Source organism: Cyanistes caeruleus, chromosome 5, assembly GCF_971803275.1.
Source record: "Cyanistes caeruleus chromosome 5, bCyaCae1.hap1.1, whole genome shotgun sequence".
Lineage (NCBI taxonomy): Eukaryota > Metazoa > Chordata > Aves > Passeriformes > Paridae > Cyanistes > Cyanistes caeruleus.
In genome coordinates, this window is record NC_141705.1 from 33,159,673 (window position 1) to 33,173,330 (window position 13,658).

At 33.9% G+C, this 13,658-nt stretch overlaps 1 protein-coding gene across 15 annotated transcripts in view; it reads right to left on the reverse strand.

Annotated features, from left to right (window-relative positions):
• The window catches only part of TENM3 (teneurin transmembrane protein 3), an 843,796-nt gene that overhangs the window by 455,826 nt on the left and 374,312 nt on the right, over window positions 1-13,658 (reverse strand). For all 15 annotated transcript variants that reach the window (XM_086889918.1, XM_086889906.1, XM_086889899.1 and 12 more), the window contains one exon: window positions 1,041-1,082. The gene's annotated coding sequence lies outside the window, so the exon portion shown is untranslated. The remainder of the gene's footprint in view (window positions 1-1,040; window positions 1,083-13,658) is intronic.

Below are 13,658 nucleotides of genomic sequence, written 5' to 3' on the forward strand. Positions count from 1 at the left end.
TTCACTGTGGGAAATTTTACTGAATTTTGTATTAAAAGAAGAAACAAACCATCAATCAGGAGGAGGTAGGGGAACTCAAAGAGCTCAACCTATTAAACTTGAAGAGCCTAGTTGAATTCTGAATGACTTGCTCTAGGAAACTGTAGCTCTTTTAAGGCAGCTACTGTAAAAACATTAATGAGCAGAACACGTTTCTGATCGCTGTTCTAAAATCTTTTGTAGTCATATAGAAGAACACACACTCCATTTGGTGTCACAAGATGCAGAATATGGTTGTAAATGAACTCTTTTTGTGAGGTTCACAAGCTATAAATTACTTGACTTTGGTTACCATTGAGAAAAATCACTGAGCTAAAAACCAAAGGAAGAAAACCCAAACTCCATGTGCTTGCTCAATACAATGCAGTTTCTAGGTACGTACTGATCAGACAGATTAAGGTTTGCTTGCAGCCAGATTGCTGCAAAATTCAAACTTTTTTGAGTGGACATCATTTCAGAGTTCTGGGACCTTATGTACTTTCAGCTGAGTTGAGATCATGGCTACAAATTACATCTTAAAATTATTAATCTAAAGAGAGGCATCATGAAAAGCATCACAATATAGCACACATAGGCAAGAGGAGTTTCTTGTGGAAACTTGAGAATGTTCACAAGAGATTCAATAAGTAATTTTGAGAATTTTATGATTTATTCAATTATGTTTTATCCTTGATAAGTCTGATAACAGGGCAGAGGATTTATCATCCTGGATATCCCTTATTGAACAAGCCATTTATATTTGTTAATGTTTGTGCTTGGTGAATTTCTCGCTACTTACAGTTTTTGCTGTTATTGCAGCAACAATGAGTTAGATACAGCGGCATAAACTACTGATAATGGCCAAGTCAGTAGGAAACTGTATATACCGAGCAAAAACTGGCCTATTGTAATTTTGCAGCTTGTTGTACTCTTTCAGTTAGACAATGGGGTGCCATTTTAAAAACACCAATGCAAATCATTGGTCCCACCACAGCTTGAGGCTGTAGGTTGTTTCATCTTACCTTCACCTTTCCATGTGAGTGGATCTCTAAAGAGCCAGGAATCTGCAATGAGAACAGATTATGAAAGTTTTGGTCAAACGTTTTTATTTTGTAATTGTTTAATGAACATTACAGAGTACCTCAGCAGATAAAAAAATCAAGACAGTTTATGATAGATGATAATTATTTTCTTCATTATTATTTTCCTCTCTGCATTGTGACAGAGTGGTCATACACTGTGTATCTTTCCTAGGGTCTAAATGAGATGCAGTTTATTTGTAATAAAATATTTATTATAGCTACTGCTGGACTGACATGTTACTACACTTGTAAAATGCAATTTTATTTCTCTGAACAATATGGAAGTGTTGATTGCATGTTGAACACTAAATGTAAAAATGACATTTTGGAGATCTATGTTCATTGTGCATAATTTCCTTTCACATATGATTCCTTCAGGTCACACATACGTGAAAATGTTCTTTCCGCTGCTGTGGAAAACAGATCATGTATTCTGAGAATTTAAGAGAAAGGCCTACCCAACTCCAGCACAGCTGACATGAATTTTCAATTGCAATTTTGTTGATGTATGAAACAACAAATGTATTATAAATCCCACCGCTATAGCTTTCGTAAGCCAACGTATTTAACAGTAATAAACATAAAACATATGGAAAAGTTAATGATTATTTTTTAAAGAAAAACAAATATAATGGCTCTTAGAATATATACAAAGAGATATTTTCAGACTGTATTTTCCATAACCACTGCAAGCTTACAGTGTTCTGGAGTAAACTGTAAAATTATTTTCAATTTTAATAATCAGGAAGTTGGGAGTATTTCACATATAGGGAGGGAGCTTTAGTAAATGAAATGGATACATGGAATAAAGCTCTTTCCACTAAGAAAAGTATCTGAAAATCTTGTTTATTCTTATCTTTCTCACATTCCACTAAAGTTCACATTGTAATATCTGCCAAAAAGGGAAGGAGAAAAAGGTACAGTATATCTTGAAATGAACAGCCACAAATTTTTGTTTCTAGAACTCCTCTCCAAACAAGAATCCAAAGAGACTACACAATTTTTCTCTTAGCCTTTAATGAAGCTGTGATTTTGCAAGTGATAAGAATAACTACTTATGATGATGTTTGGAATGTGTGAAAAAAAAGAGGCACACTTCCTATATTTGTGTAAATGCTTTTTCCCCAGGACAAAATATTTTCATTTCATTGTGCTGTCAGCATTTTTAAAATGTCGTATAAAGTTGCATTTCATACCTATAATTTTTTTATCTCAAGAAAAATAGGTCACTTGTCATTGGACAGTGGTTGGCTGCATGGAACTTGGCTGCCAACCTGGGTAAACCCAGAACAAGCAGGAAAGCAATTCTAAATATTGTCTCCAAATTTCTGACAGGCAGAGATTAAGAAGATAAGCATCTTGTTTTTAACTTCTAGAAAACAGGGTAAATATTACATCAGATCATAAGACTGATTTTCTCTACAGCCTGAAAAGTGGGTGGATATTGGATGTGTGCATCCAAGTTCTATCTGAACCATGAAAAGCATTTCCTACTGTATCTGTAAATACAAAACTGGATAATAAAACTCAGTGAAAACTCTCCCACTCATTACTGAGGCACAACACATGTCTCTCTAAGTTTAAATCCTGGATTATAAATATATTTTTTCAAATATCTGTGCAGACATACATACAAATAAATACACAGCTTGACTGTACAGACAATATAAATGTGAAAGAAGATAAATACAAAAAATATAATTGTAGCAATGTAAGGGCAAGGTACTGAAAATGTTCTAACGCATGGTGAAGAGTTACCACTTCAAGTCACACCATGTGAGAAACCTTGTGTTTGGCATAAACACAACCACAAAACAAACAGACTTGTACCTAACTTCCCAACTGAGTGCCTAAGCATTCTTATCTGTATCATCAGAGTATCTGCATCATAAATCTTAACAAAGCCTGCCCTTGAACCCCAGACAGAAAAGAGCTTGAAGGCAAACCTGAAATATTCATCCTTGTGTTTTCTATTTATGTTATCACTTGCAGGAGTAAGTTCTAAGCTATAGATTTACAACTGTTAATAAAAGTATTTTAATTTAAGAAAATGCAGAAAACTTTCAATCTCTGCTCTCTTGAATTTTTCCTTTTTCTAGATTGAGATGATTTTGTGCTCAAAATTCTTCTCTTCATGATTCAATTTCTCAGGTGCTTAAGTGTCCTGATTCATTTGATGAGCATTTCTGATTATATTCTTAGCTTTGCATACTTGAAAGTCAAGCTTGGTGACACTCACTGCCAACACATTTAACTCCCTTTGATGCTCTGATCTTCATTTACTGGAGCATGATCAAAGAGTGCTGCCCTCAGAAACATGGGAAGGAAAACTGAAAATAGCAGCCAAAAGGCAACAAATAGCAACACAGGCTCATCGCTGATCAGCTCTTTCTAAGGTGCTCAGATGTGGAATTCATCAGTTTCACCTGATTGAGTCCAACTAAACAGTGGGCTGGTTTTAAAAGGATATGTACTCTTGCAGTTTATCTACAGTAGCTCAGCTCATGCACAAGCACTCACAACAGACCTTGGAAAAATCTCCCAGCATTGTGGAGGGCACTGGTGTGTAAGAAAAAGAAGTGTTTTTTATCAAAATCTGTAAATGGACAATCTTCAACAAGAAAATTAAAATTGCATCCAATTTTTCCCAACTAGGTTCTGGAGGAAGACAACAGAAATTAATATATGATGACTCTGGTTCAGGCAACAGGGCAGCAACATGGCGGTCTCCCCGCTGCTGCCTTTGCAGAATGCAACAGGTCTCAATACATCTAGAACACATGGAGTTAGGCAGTGATGTTAGTGTCTAGCAGATAACTAGACAGTGATTCTTGCTTACCACCTTACCACTCATCAGTGGAATATTTATTACACATTCTCAGATGGAACCTTTCATCCCAGGGAGAAAATGGAAAATAGGAGAGATGGAAAACATCAATTCTATTTAATGTAAAAAAAAAAAGACTCAAAAAAGCTTATAAAACTTTACTGTGGCCTGTCAGATAAAACACTGAAATGACCCAGTACATCCTATCTGTTTGACTATCAACTTTAAAGATCTACCAGCTTGGAACTTGAGTGATTATATTGCTGTGTTAACATATAAGAGAAAGTATATATTGTTTTGAACTGAAGAAGAATGCCATCTTCCTTGGGAAGAAATATAGAAAAATAGTTTTTAGTTTCAGACACTGAACTGCAACTTCATTCAGTTTTGCTCAGTTATATGTTGAGATGGTAAAAACAGGTAGTGAGTTTCCCCATATAAATGTTCTTTCTCTGCCTTTGTTGATAAGGACTCTTAAAAAGCCAAAGTAACAATGACTCAAGTGTTTGTAAATTGGGGAGTCAGCCTAAGGTAGAGCTGATGTTGTTCTCCAACTACCATGTCACAGAAACTAAGCAGGTAATTACCTTCTCACAAATGGGGCCCTCATAGAACAAGTTATGAGGAACAGAATAGATAGGGCTAGACACCAATCACCAAACCAAAGAAGCATCCTGACAACTTCTGTGAATAGCCCACTTTTCTGAGTTATATTTAAGCCACGTTCCTAGATGCATCTGGGAAAACTCCTGAGCCACAGATAATGTAGAGCATTTTTATTTACTAGTTTATTGAGTTGAATTATTGGCAAATTGATCCAAAGTCCATAGTAATAAACTAATTATAAACAGCCAAAAATTGCAGTTCTGTGGAGAATAAATAACACCAAGTTCTCAGAACCAGCCTCGTTCAGTATAAGTGGATGGCCTTTACAGCCTGTCATGGTAAAAAATAATCTGTTGCCATAGTCCCAGAGGTGCCAGGAGCCAGGGACCACAGTGGTAATAGAAGCTCTGATGTAAAGGACTATCTAAAACTGAAAGGCAGAATGGCAACCTGAGGTCTAGGAAAATGTATTCAGATAAAATGAATGTAAAAATTACAATAAAAATTCAAAAAAATTTAAATATTCAATTTTTAAAATAATACATTCTAATAAATAAATAATTACATATTTAATATTAAAAAACCCAAAAACCCACAATTAAAAATATGGTTATAGATAGATATTCTGTGCAAGGTGCTCTAGGATGACCCTGCTTAAACAGGGACCAGATGGCTCACTGCAGCCTCTTCCAACCTCACCCATTCTGTGACTCTGTGATATCTATCTATCTATCTATCTATCTATCTATCTATCTATCTATCTATCCATCCATCCATCCATGTATAAGACTGACTATAATAATAAATTTAGTTTATAGAACAAACAAATAAATGGAAAATATGCATAGAAATCTATAGTTATATATAACTATTTATGTCTTTCTATTTGTATAAATATAGTTTTATACATCTTCAATGATATATAACAACATGTAGGATTGTTCTGTACAAAATTCTTATACTGCTTGTGTGAAAAAAAGCAAACACTCTGTATCCACATATTTTTGTATAACCTTGTCACAGTAAAACCCTATAACAGAACAGTATATTAGTAATTATGATTTACCACCTTCTACACAAAACCACATTTTTTATTTAATTGCAACAGAAGTATATCTGTATGGTCTCTATGGAACTTCAACATGCTGTTAATTAATTTGGTTATTAACAGTGATGTGCATTCACTAGAGCTCATGACACTAAATTTGAACAGTTTTGAAAGACAGCCTTGGAATATGCAACATTTTAACCTTAACATGTAATTACTTATAAACTATGTACTTCACTCATGAATGACTGCTGGGAGTTTTCCATAAAGGTTGTTTAGTGCTTTTTCTATGCCTGCAATACCCTTTTCCACAGAACAGATTCTTAACATATTATTTTCATGTTCACAGTGCTACTGGTAAAACCTGCTGAGATGCTATGAAGATGCCAGCTACCTGTCATACATGCTTAAAATAATTGGTATCACAGGAAGAGTAACACAAGAAGAAGCATCATTAAAGAACAGGTCTCTCTGTGATATAATGAAAACATATGTTAAAAGTATGTGTAATAATTAAAGCACTGTGCATCCGTCTTCATATCAAACCTGGAACAGCTGAAACTATTTGTAAGTATGAAGTTCATGCTACAATATTGGCTCTTTTGAACAAAAGACCTGTTTCTTCAATTATATGTTCACACATATCATGCAAATTTTTCCCTTTATCCCACACGAAGTCCATTATCCAAGCCAAAGAGGAAAAAAGACTATACTTTTACTATGAAATATCTACTGGATTTTTCTTAATAAAAAAAAAAAAAGAGTAAAGCATGAAAACCAGAGGGTAAAGGGAAAAGAGTTTAAGAGCACAAGGGATATTTAATTGCTTAAATTATTGTGAAAAAGACTACAATAATTTATACAATTTTATTAGCTTTTCAACAAAGCTCTGATAAGCATAAACCAAAAAATGTTCCTCATCTTTTCAACATGGAATTATTTCTTAAACAGAAGAACATTTTTTCTGTTTACATGGAATACAAATATTTTTGCTGCTGATGCCATTATGTGGCAAGGTTGTACATGCAAAAGTCAATATATATTTTCTTGAAAAGTCGAAAGAGGACTGCATATGAGAAGGCAATGTTGAGGAATATAAAGACTGCATCTCTACATTTACTGTACTTAAAGTTGTATCATTTTAATTATTAAATGCAAAAATATCTTTTCTGCCCTGACCTTGATTACATTTTCTATAGATCATGATGAATATTCACATGAAGACAAGAACAGCCAATGTGCATAGAATGATGTGATGAGCATATATGACCATACATTACCACTGAATGCTTAGCAGAATAAATTTTGGCAGTTTTGAGAGAATATATTTGAAATGCAGTTGTCAGAGAATTTTAGTATTCTAAAATGTCTAAAAGCACAAATTACTGTCAATTAAATGGGGTCTGGCTTTTAAAGGAACTTTATTTCATCACTGATTAATCAAATAATTACTTTTTCAAAGATTTTTGAGATTAAATTCTGGCCCAGCAAAAGGAGTGTTATTAAGAATAGACAACAAGAAGCTGAAAATCATGTTTTGCAATACCAGGATCCCTGCTATTAGACTCCAGTGTTGATCCAAGCCCAGGTATGAAACATGAAGTGTTTTTTGTCCACTCAATCCAGCTCCTGGCATCACTTAAAGTGGTGCATTGATTTCATCAGTTCCCATGTTTAAACCTTACATATGAACACACAGTAATTAATTCAGACTCTTAAGGGGTATTCTAAAATGTCAAACCCTCTTCTTCCATTCCAGATTCACAGGTTGCATCATTTTTCTATTATGCCATATCTATGTATTATATCTGTGATATCTGCTTAACTATTTCTATTGAACTTATAAATTGTAATGAACAGCAAATATCTTTCAAATCATTAAATTGGTATTTGGTCATATACTTCTACCAGCTTTGCAAGTTATGCAGAAATATAATCACTGTCTGGTACGTGATCAGGTTAGTATTAGGTAAGTTGTAATTAGAGCAGAAAATTCAGTAAGAACTGCTGTCATATATTTTAGATGTAACTTAAAAACCTCAAATAAATTAAAATGAGTAGAATACAAGAGAATGTAATTTATTCTTTTCAAAGATTTCTTGCAACAGATGTCACAAAAGTAATATCCAAGTCTAAGTTAGTTTTGAAATATACAAAGTAAAGGAGACCTTGTTCACTAAGCCTAAAGATAACCACCCTAGGCTAAACCTGTGTGTGGTTTTGGATGCAATGTCCTTTGCACTTCTTTTTATTATTAGAGTCTTTTAGGAGTGTGTAAATCAGTGAGGATGAGAAAAGAGGGCTAAACCTTTAAAGGTTTTGACGGTCTGCTCTTCAACACCAATAACTGGATTTACTGAAGGAAACCAAGTGAGATATTTAAAAAGCTTATGCTGAAACACAAACACATGCCCCAAGCATATATTTTAAAATCAAGCTTTCTAATAGTACTTTGCAAGGATGTAAATCTTGTCTCCAGATTATTTTGGAAGTTTTGAATAAAGTATGTAAAAGAGAGTAGGCCTTTAAATCCAAAAAGTGCTTTGGGGGAAACTAATGCTCTAGGAAGATATGATTACTGATAGAAAACATTGGAATATAACTGCTCTGGTCAACCTTGGACACTTAATGACTAAATATCAGGAAAAAAGTCAATATTACACCAACTGTGCACTTAACTATGGTGTTTCTGTGTTCACATAGAGAACACAAAAATCAATTGTGTGAGAGATACAATCCTTTCAGAATTCAGCCAATGCACTCATTTATTAATGCTATTGATTACACTGAACTAAATATGTAATATGAAGACCTGCCATGTCAAAATGTAGCTCACAGTTTCCAGGTTAAAGATTTGATTTTCTTCTTTATCTTTCTTTTCTTTATCCTTTAGACAAACTCTACTAATATAAATTGTAATTCTGTGAAGAGATCTATGCCAGTTATATTTCTATAAGTCTGCAGAAAAGTGCTTGGTATTGCCTTTTACTTTCATACTTAAATATTTATACACAGAAACCCCTTTTCTAAGATCTGAGACAAGATGGACACAAAATATAATTGCAATTAGAGATATGCTGAGCTTCCAGAAAAAATATGTCTGGAGACTAAGTCATGAAGAATACCTGCTGATTCCTAGGTAGTGCAGGTACTTAACTCACCTGCATGCTGTGCGTCTAGTTACTGTTTGTATTTCACAGGAGAGATCTATTACCCATATCAATAGTGGGCAACCAATTATAAGCAGAACATATTACTTCAACTATGGTAATATTTTAGGCTTCAAGTGGCAGATCACGATGATGATCTACAATAATTAGAGCAAACTGACAACAGCTTATGCATGTGTGTGATTCATCATAAAAAGTTATGTGCAAAAAAATCAACATTCACTGCCACATTAGGCAGGCTGGAGCCTTCACCTTCTTCCTGCAGTTTGCACTGACAGGAACACTGAAGACCAACTTTTATTGTTTACACAAAAAGTACTAATGCTTCTGCTTATGAATTATGATTTTTACTGGCAGAATTTCTATTCTCCTAATGGCATATATACCTTGTGTACATCTCTAGGGCAAAACACATTATCATGAGTAAAATACCAATAGAAAAGAAGGCAAAAATTATAGTGTTTATTTCAGCGCAAAATGCATCTATTTTGAAAAACTTCTCACAGACTATATCTAATTTATGGTTTTTTATTGGTCTGAAATAGTTTAAGAAATTGATATTTCCTGTAAAACAAAGGAAAATCTGATTAACCTTTTCAATACAGATTTAATTAATACAGGCAAGAATGAACATGTAGAGCTGGAATGTAGGAAAACAATCACGTTTCAAAGGATTTTTAGACCAGATTTCTTGTTATGTGAACATCCAGCATTGGAAACCTAATACAGGTGTCTGCACTGAAGTATACAGAAAACACATTGGCAACAAAGCAATTACATTCAGTGAGACAATCTCTACAAAATCAAATTTTACTCTTTCATCATCACTGAACTAATTGTGGTGGATACAGTCAAATGCCACCAGAAGATCTAATATACCTTAAATTTCTTTTCCTACAGGTAAGATAGAGATTTCTGTAACTAAAGGTAGGTATTTTAGTAGACTTTCTGATCTTTATATTTCAGTCTTACTAAAAATAAGGTTTAGAAGGATATTTGAGAAAATAGAACTTGATTTCTGGATGATTCTTTTATGTGCATTTGGATTTGAGGTATCTTCAAAAGGCCACAGAACTGTTGTCCACAGTACAAATGGCATTTCATTTCTTCATGTATAAAGATAACATCTTTCATTATTAGTTTGATTCTTCATTGATGCTAATGGGTTTTTCTGCTAATCTGAATGGTATGCTTAGACATAACTATATAATAATATGCAGGAACAGAGAAGTCCTGAATATATCACAAGTCTAGCAAATTTAAAACCCACACAAAACCTCCAGAAAACCAATAGCGCATCAGATCACTTGCAGTCTGAAAACTGACATTTAGGAAACATGTGACACTAAAAAATAGAATGAAAAGAAATTGAAGGGTCAAAATGAAGACAATTCAATTTTTTTACTTCTTGGTGTTTATTTTGGCAAATTTTCATTCAGCTACACAGTAATATGGAAAAATTTGATCTAACTATCCAGGTCCCAAGTATATGCCATATAATCATATAACGGTTTGGGTTGAAAGGGATCTCAAAGAATCTAGTTCCAACACCCCTGCCATGGGCAGGGATGGCACTCACTAGATCAGGTTTCCCAGGGCACCACCCAAGCTGGCCTTGAACAGATCCTTCCTTATCATAATGATTTTTAAAGATATTCTCTTTTCCTTTCACAAAGAATGGGGAATTAAAGATTATTTATTTCAACTGTGTAGCATGGCAGGGTCAGTAATTTTATATCACTGCAATTTACCATTTCTCACCTCAACAATACTAATTAAGGGTACTTTAAAAGGTTCATCGTTATTGTACCACAACCTCCTTTATTAAAAAGGATATGGGGGACTTCTCTGGGAACACAATTCAAGAGTCCTCTGGGATAAGTTTTTCATCAGGGAGAGCTATTTGTTTGAAACAGATGTGAATGGTACACAGAAGAAGGAGTGAAATGGTGCAAATAAATACAACACAATCTATGTGGGAATAAATACCCCTTTCTATACATTCAGAACAGTAGATTCTAAATTCTGCTTGAAAAAAAGAGTACAAGACTAATTGTGGCTAGTTCTCTGAAAGCACCAGCTTGCAACCCCAGTCAAAAAAGAAACATTAGAATATCAGAAATTATTAGGGGCAAAAAAACCAAATTCAACCAAAAAACAGAGCAGTAAACTTTTTTTTAATGCAATAAATATACACACTGTATCTTCATGTTTTACACTGAATTTCTGATCACTATATCTCAAAATGTAAAAAAAAAAGGATAAGATCTAGGAAAGAGGCAAAAAAATGCAGGACTAATATAGAGGGATGTTGAAGTCATTACATACAAGAAGATTGTGGAATGAACCAGAGTCCATGAGTTTGAAAAAGTATACCTGATAACTGAAGAAGGATATGATAAAGGCCTATATAAAGATATAATATATGGAGTACTCATTACTATGATATTAGAATAGGAGTCTTTCAGTTTTAATACTACAAAGAGGTTCTCACCAACACAATGGTTTCCTGAAGAAAAAATATAATTTAATTGTGCAAGTCACCATCACAGGCTGACACACTGCAAAAGCATGAATAATTCAAAAGGTCTAGTGGATTCATTAATACATCTTAAACACAACCTGAGTCTGACCTCTGACATAACAAGACTCCAAGCCACTGCCTGCCCAGTGGTGGGAAGGTATACACAGCAAAGAATTGCCTGGATATACTTCTTGTACTCTTAAGAAATCTCTTGTTCTACCCAATGTCTTTGTATCTCACGCATCAAAAGCTAGACTAACCTGCCCCTCTGTTTAATAAAATACCTGTTTTCTTTCTGGAAATAGGAAATACAGTAGCCCACATTCATCACCATTAGTAAACTGATAGGATGCCACGTTAACTGAGCTCACTGTAATAGAGGTAAGATATGTAAGGAACAGTCTGAAGGAGAGATAGCTGATGGAAGTGGTGAAAGCCAGACACGGATGAGTTTCTCAGAGCCTGATTTTTCAGTTATGTGATTTAATATTTTCATTAGTGGTCTTGCTAGGAATAATAGTAGGAACATGCTGATGACATTTATTGATGACACAATGTATGTAGAGGTGCTCCAATACAGAAGATGACTTTTAGATTGTACAGGAAAGAATGGATGACCTTGAAGATTGGTGTAATAGAAATGGGATGAAGTTTAACAATAAGTAACTCAAGATTATATATAAATGGTATTTCTGTTAGGAACTAACAGAAGCTTAACCTCTGGAAGCAACTGAAAAGAATCAGGTATAATAGCTGATTTGAAGGCAGCAATACACCTTCATGTAACACAGGAAAAGCTAACAAAACAGTAAAGGTCAATAAATTTTCAATATTTTTGACTTATGCTTTCAGTTCTCTGTTTTATCCTGAAACTTCCACAGTTTGATATATTCAGATTTTCTAATTTTAAAGTGCAAAATAATCATCTCCAGTGTCATCAATAACGCAGTAACTCGTTGCTCATATAATCAGCACACAAATCTGAGAAATATTTTTTTAGGTTCTGCTAGACTTCCATTACTGAGAAAAGTGTTTTTCAATACTGAAAATCTGAAGACAAGGCAGATCATATGAATATTTAAAAAATGCTGGTTTTTTAGAGATAAATCTGAATGTCATATAGAAAATAATTTACCATCTGGAATACTTATGGCTCCTTATGCCATTTGCCTTGGAATGCTTTTTACTTCATAAGGAAATCCCAAGACCTATTTTCTAACACTAATGTATTTTTCAATGTCATCACTTTCAATTGCCATTTCCATTATGACAAGTGATTTTATTCAATAAATATTAGATGCAGAAGAAGTTTGAATGAATTACAAATCACATCACTGAGAGGCAAACAACATAAAATTGTTTTTTGGTCATGGTATATCATTTGCATGTTACTTAAAAAATCTGAAAGTTCACCCAAAACTTTTTGCGAGAACTACGGAGGGCTGAGGTGCTACTCTCAAGTAGTCTGATTTATTTCATGGAATTGGCTGTACATACTTGCTCTGTTCTTATACTCTTACTATGCAACTTCTTCTGATAGTGGCTTTGGAAAAATATTTCTGCAAAATCAGATCCCAAGTTCAGCATAGCAAATGCCAGATCTGAACACCTAAATTTACTGATGGAAACTCAGCTCCTTCCTCTGATAGTGTTGTGTCTGGAGTTTAGCTTTTCGACCAGAAAGTGATTAAGCCCTGAATGTTAGCAAAAAACCCCAAGAACAAGCTAAAACTTTCTAGTTCTCAGGGCTGTAATGAATTGAACTTTCAAGGAATTTTGTTATAAACAAAATGTTTATATTGAATGTTCCTATGAGACAGGTCTCCTTTAAAAGTTGCCTTTAACGTAAATATTTGATATTCAAACATTTGTCCAAAAAAACCCCAGACACCTACTATGTTTCTTTGACTTATTATAATTTATATTTAAAATAATAATGGCACCCAAAGTGAAATTTCTTATTTTCCATTGAATCCTCTGAATCAGGGATTGATTCTTCAGTGTTTACTATTTTTTCGTCACTAAATTCTATGGTTTTCTGAAGAATTGCTATCAAAAGCAAAGTTTTAATTTCTGAAGAAGCCCAGACACCTTTAAAACTCTCTATATTTGTACAACTTTAAAGTAATGCAGGGCTATTTTCACTGTCATAAATTTGTATGTAATCCCATTCTGAGCAGTCTTTATAGTTTATTGATTCTTAGACTGTATGAAGATGCTGGTTTAAAATGGAACTATCCAACCAATAACATAAATAAGACATCAATTTTTCTTCTGTGTATTGCAAAACATTCATATTGAATCTTAAATGTATTTGGAAAAGCAAAGAGCAAACACAGTCTAATCTACTAAAACCACAATAATGGTTTGGCTTACCACATTT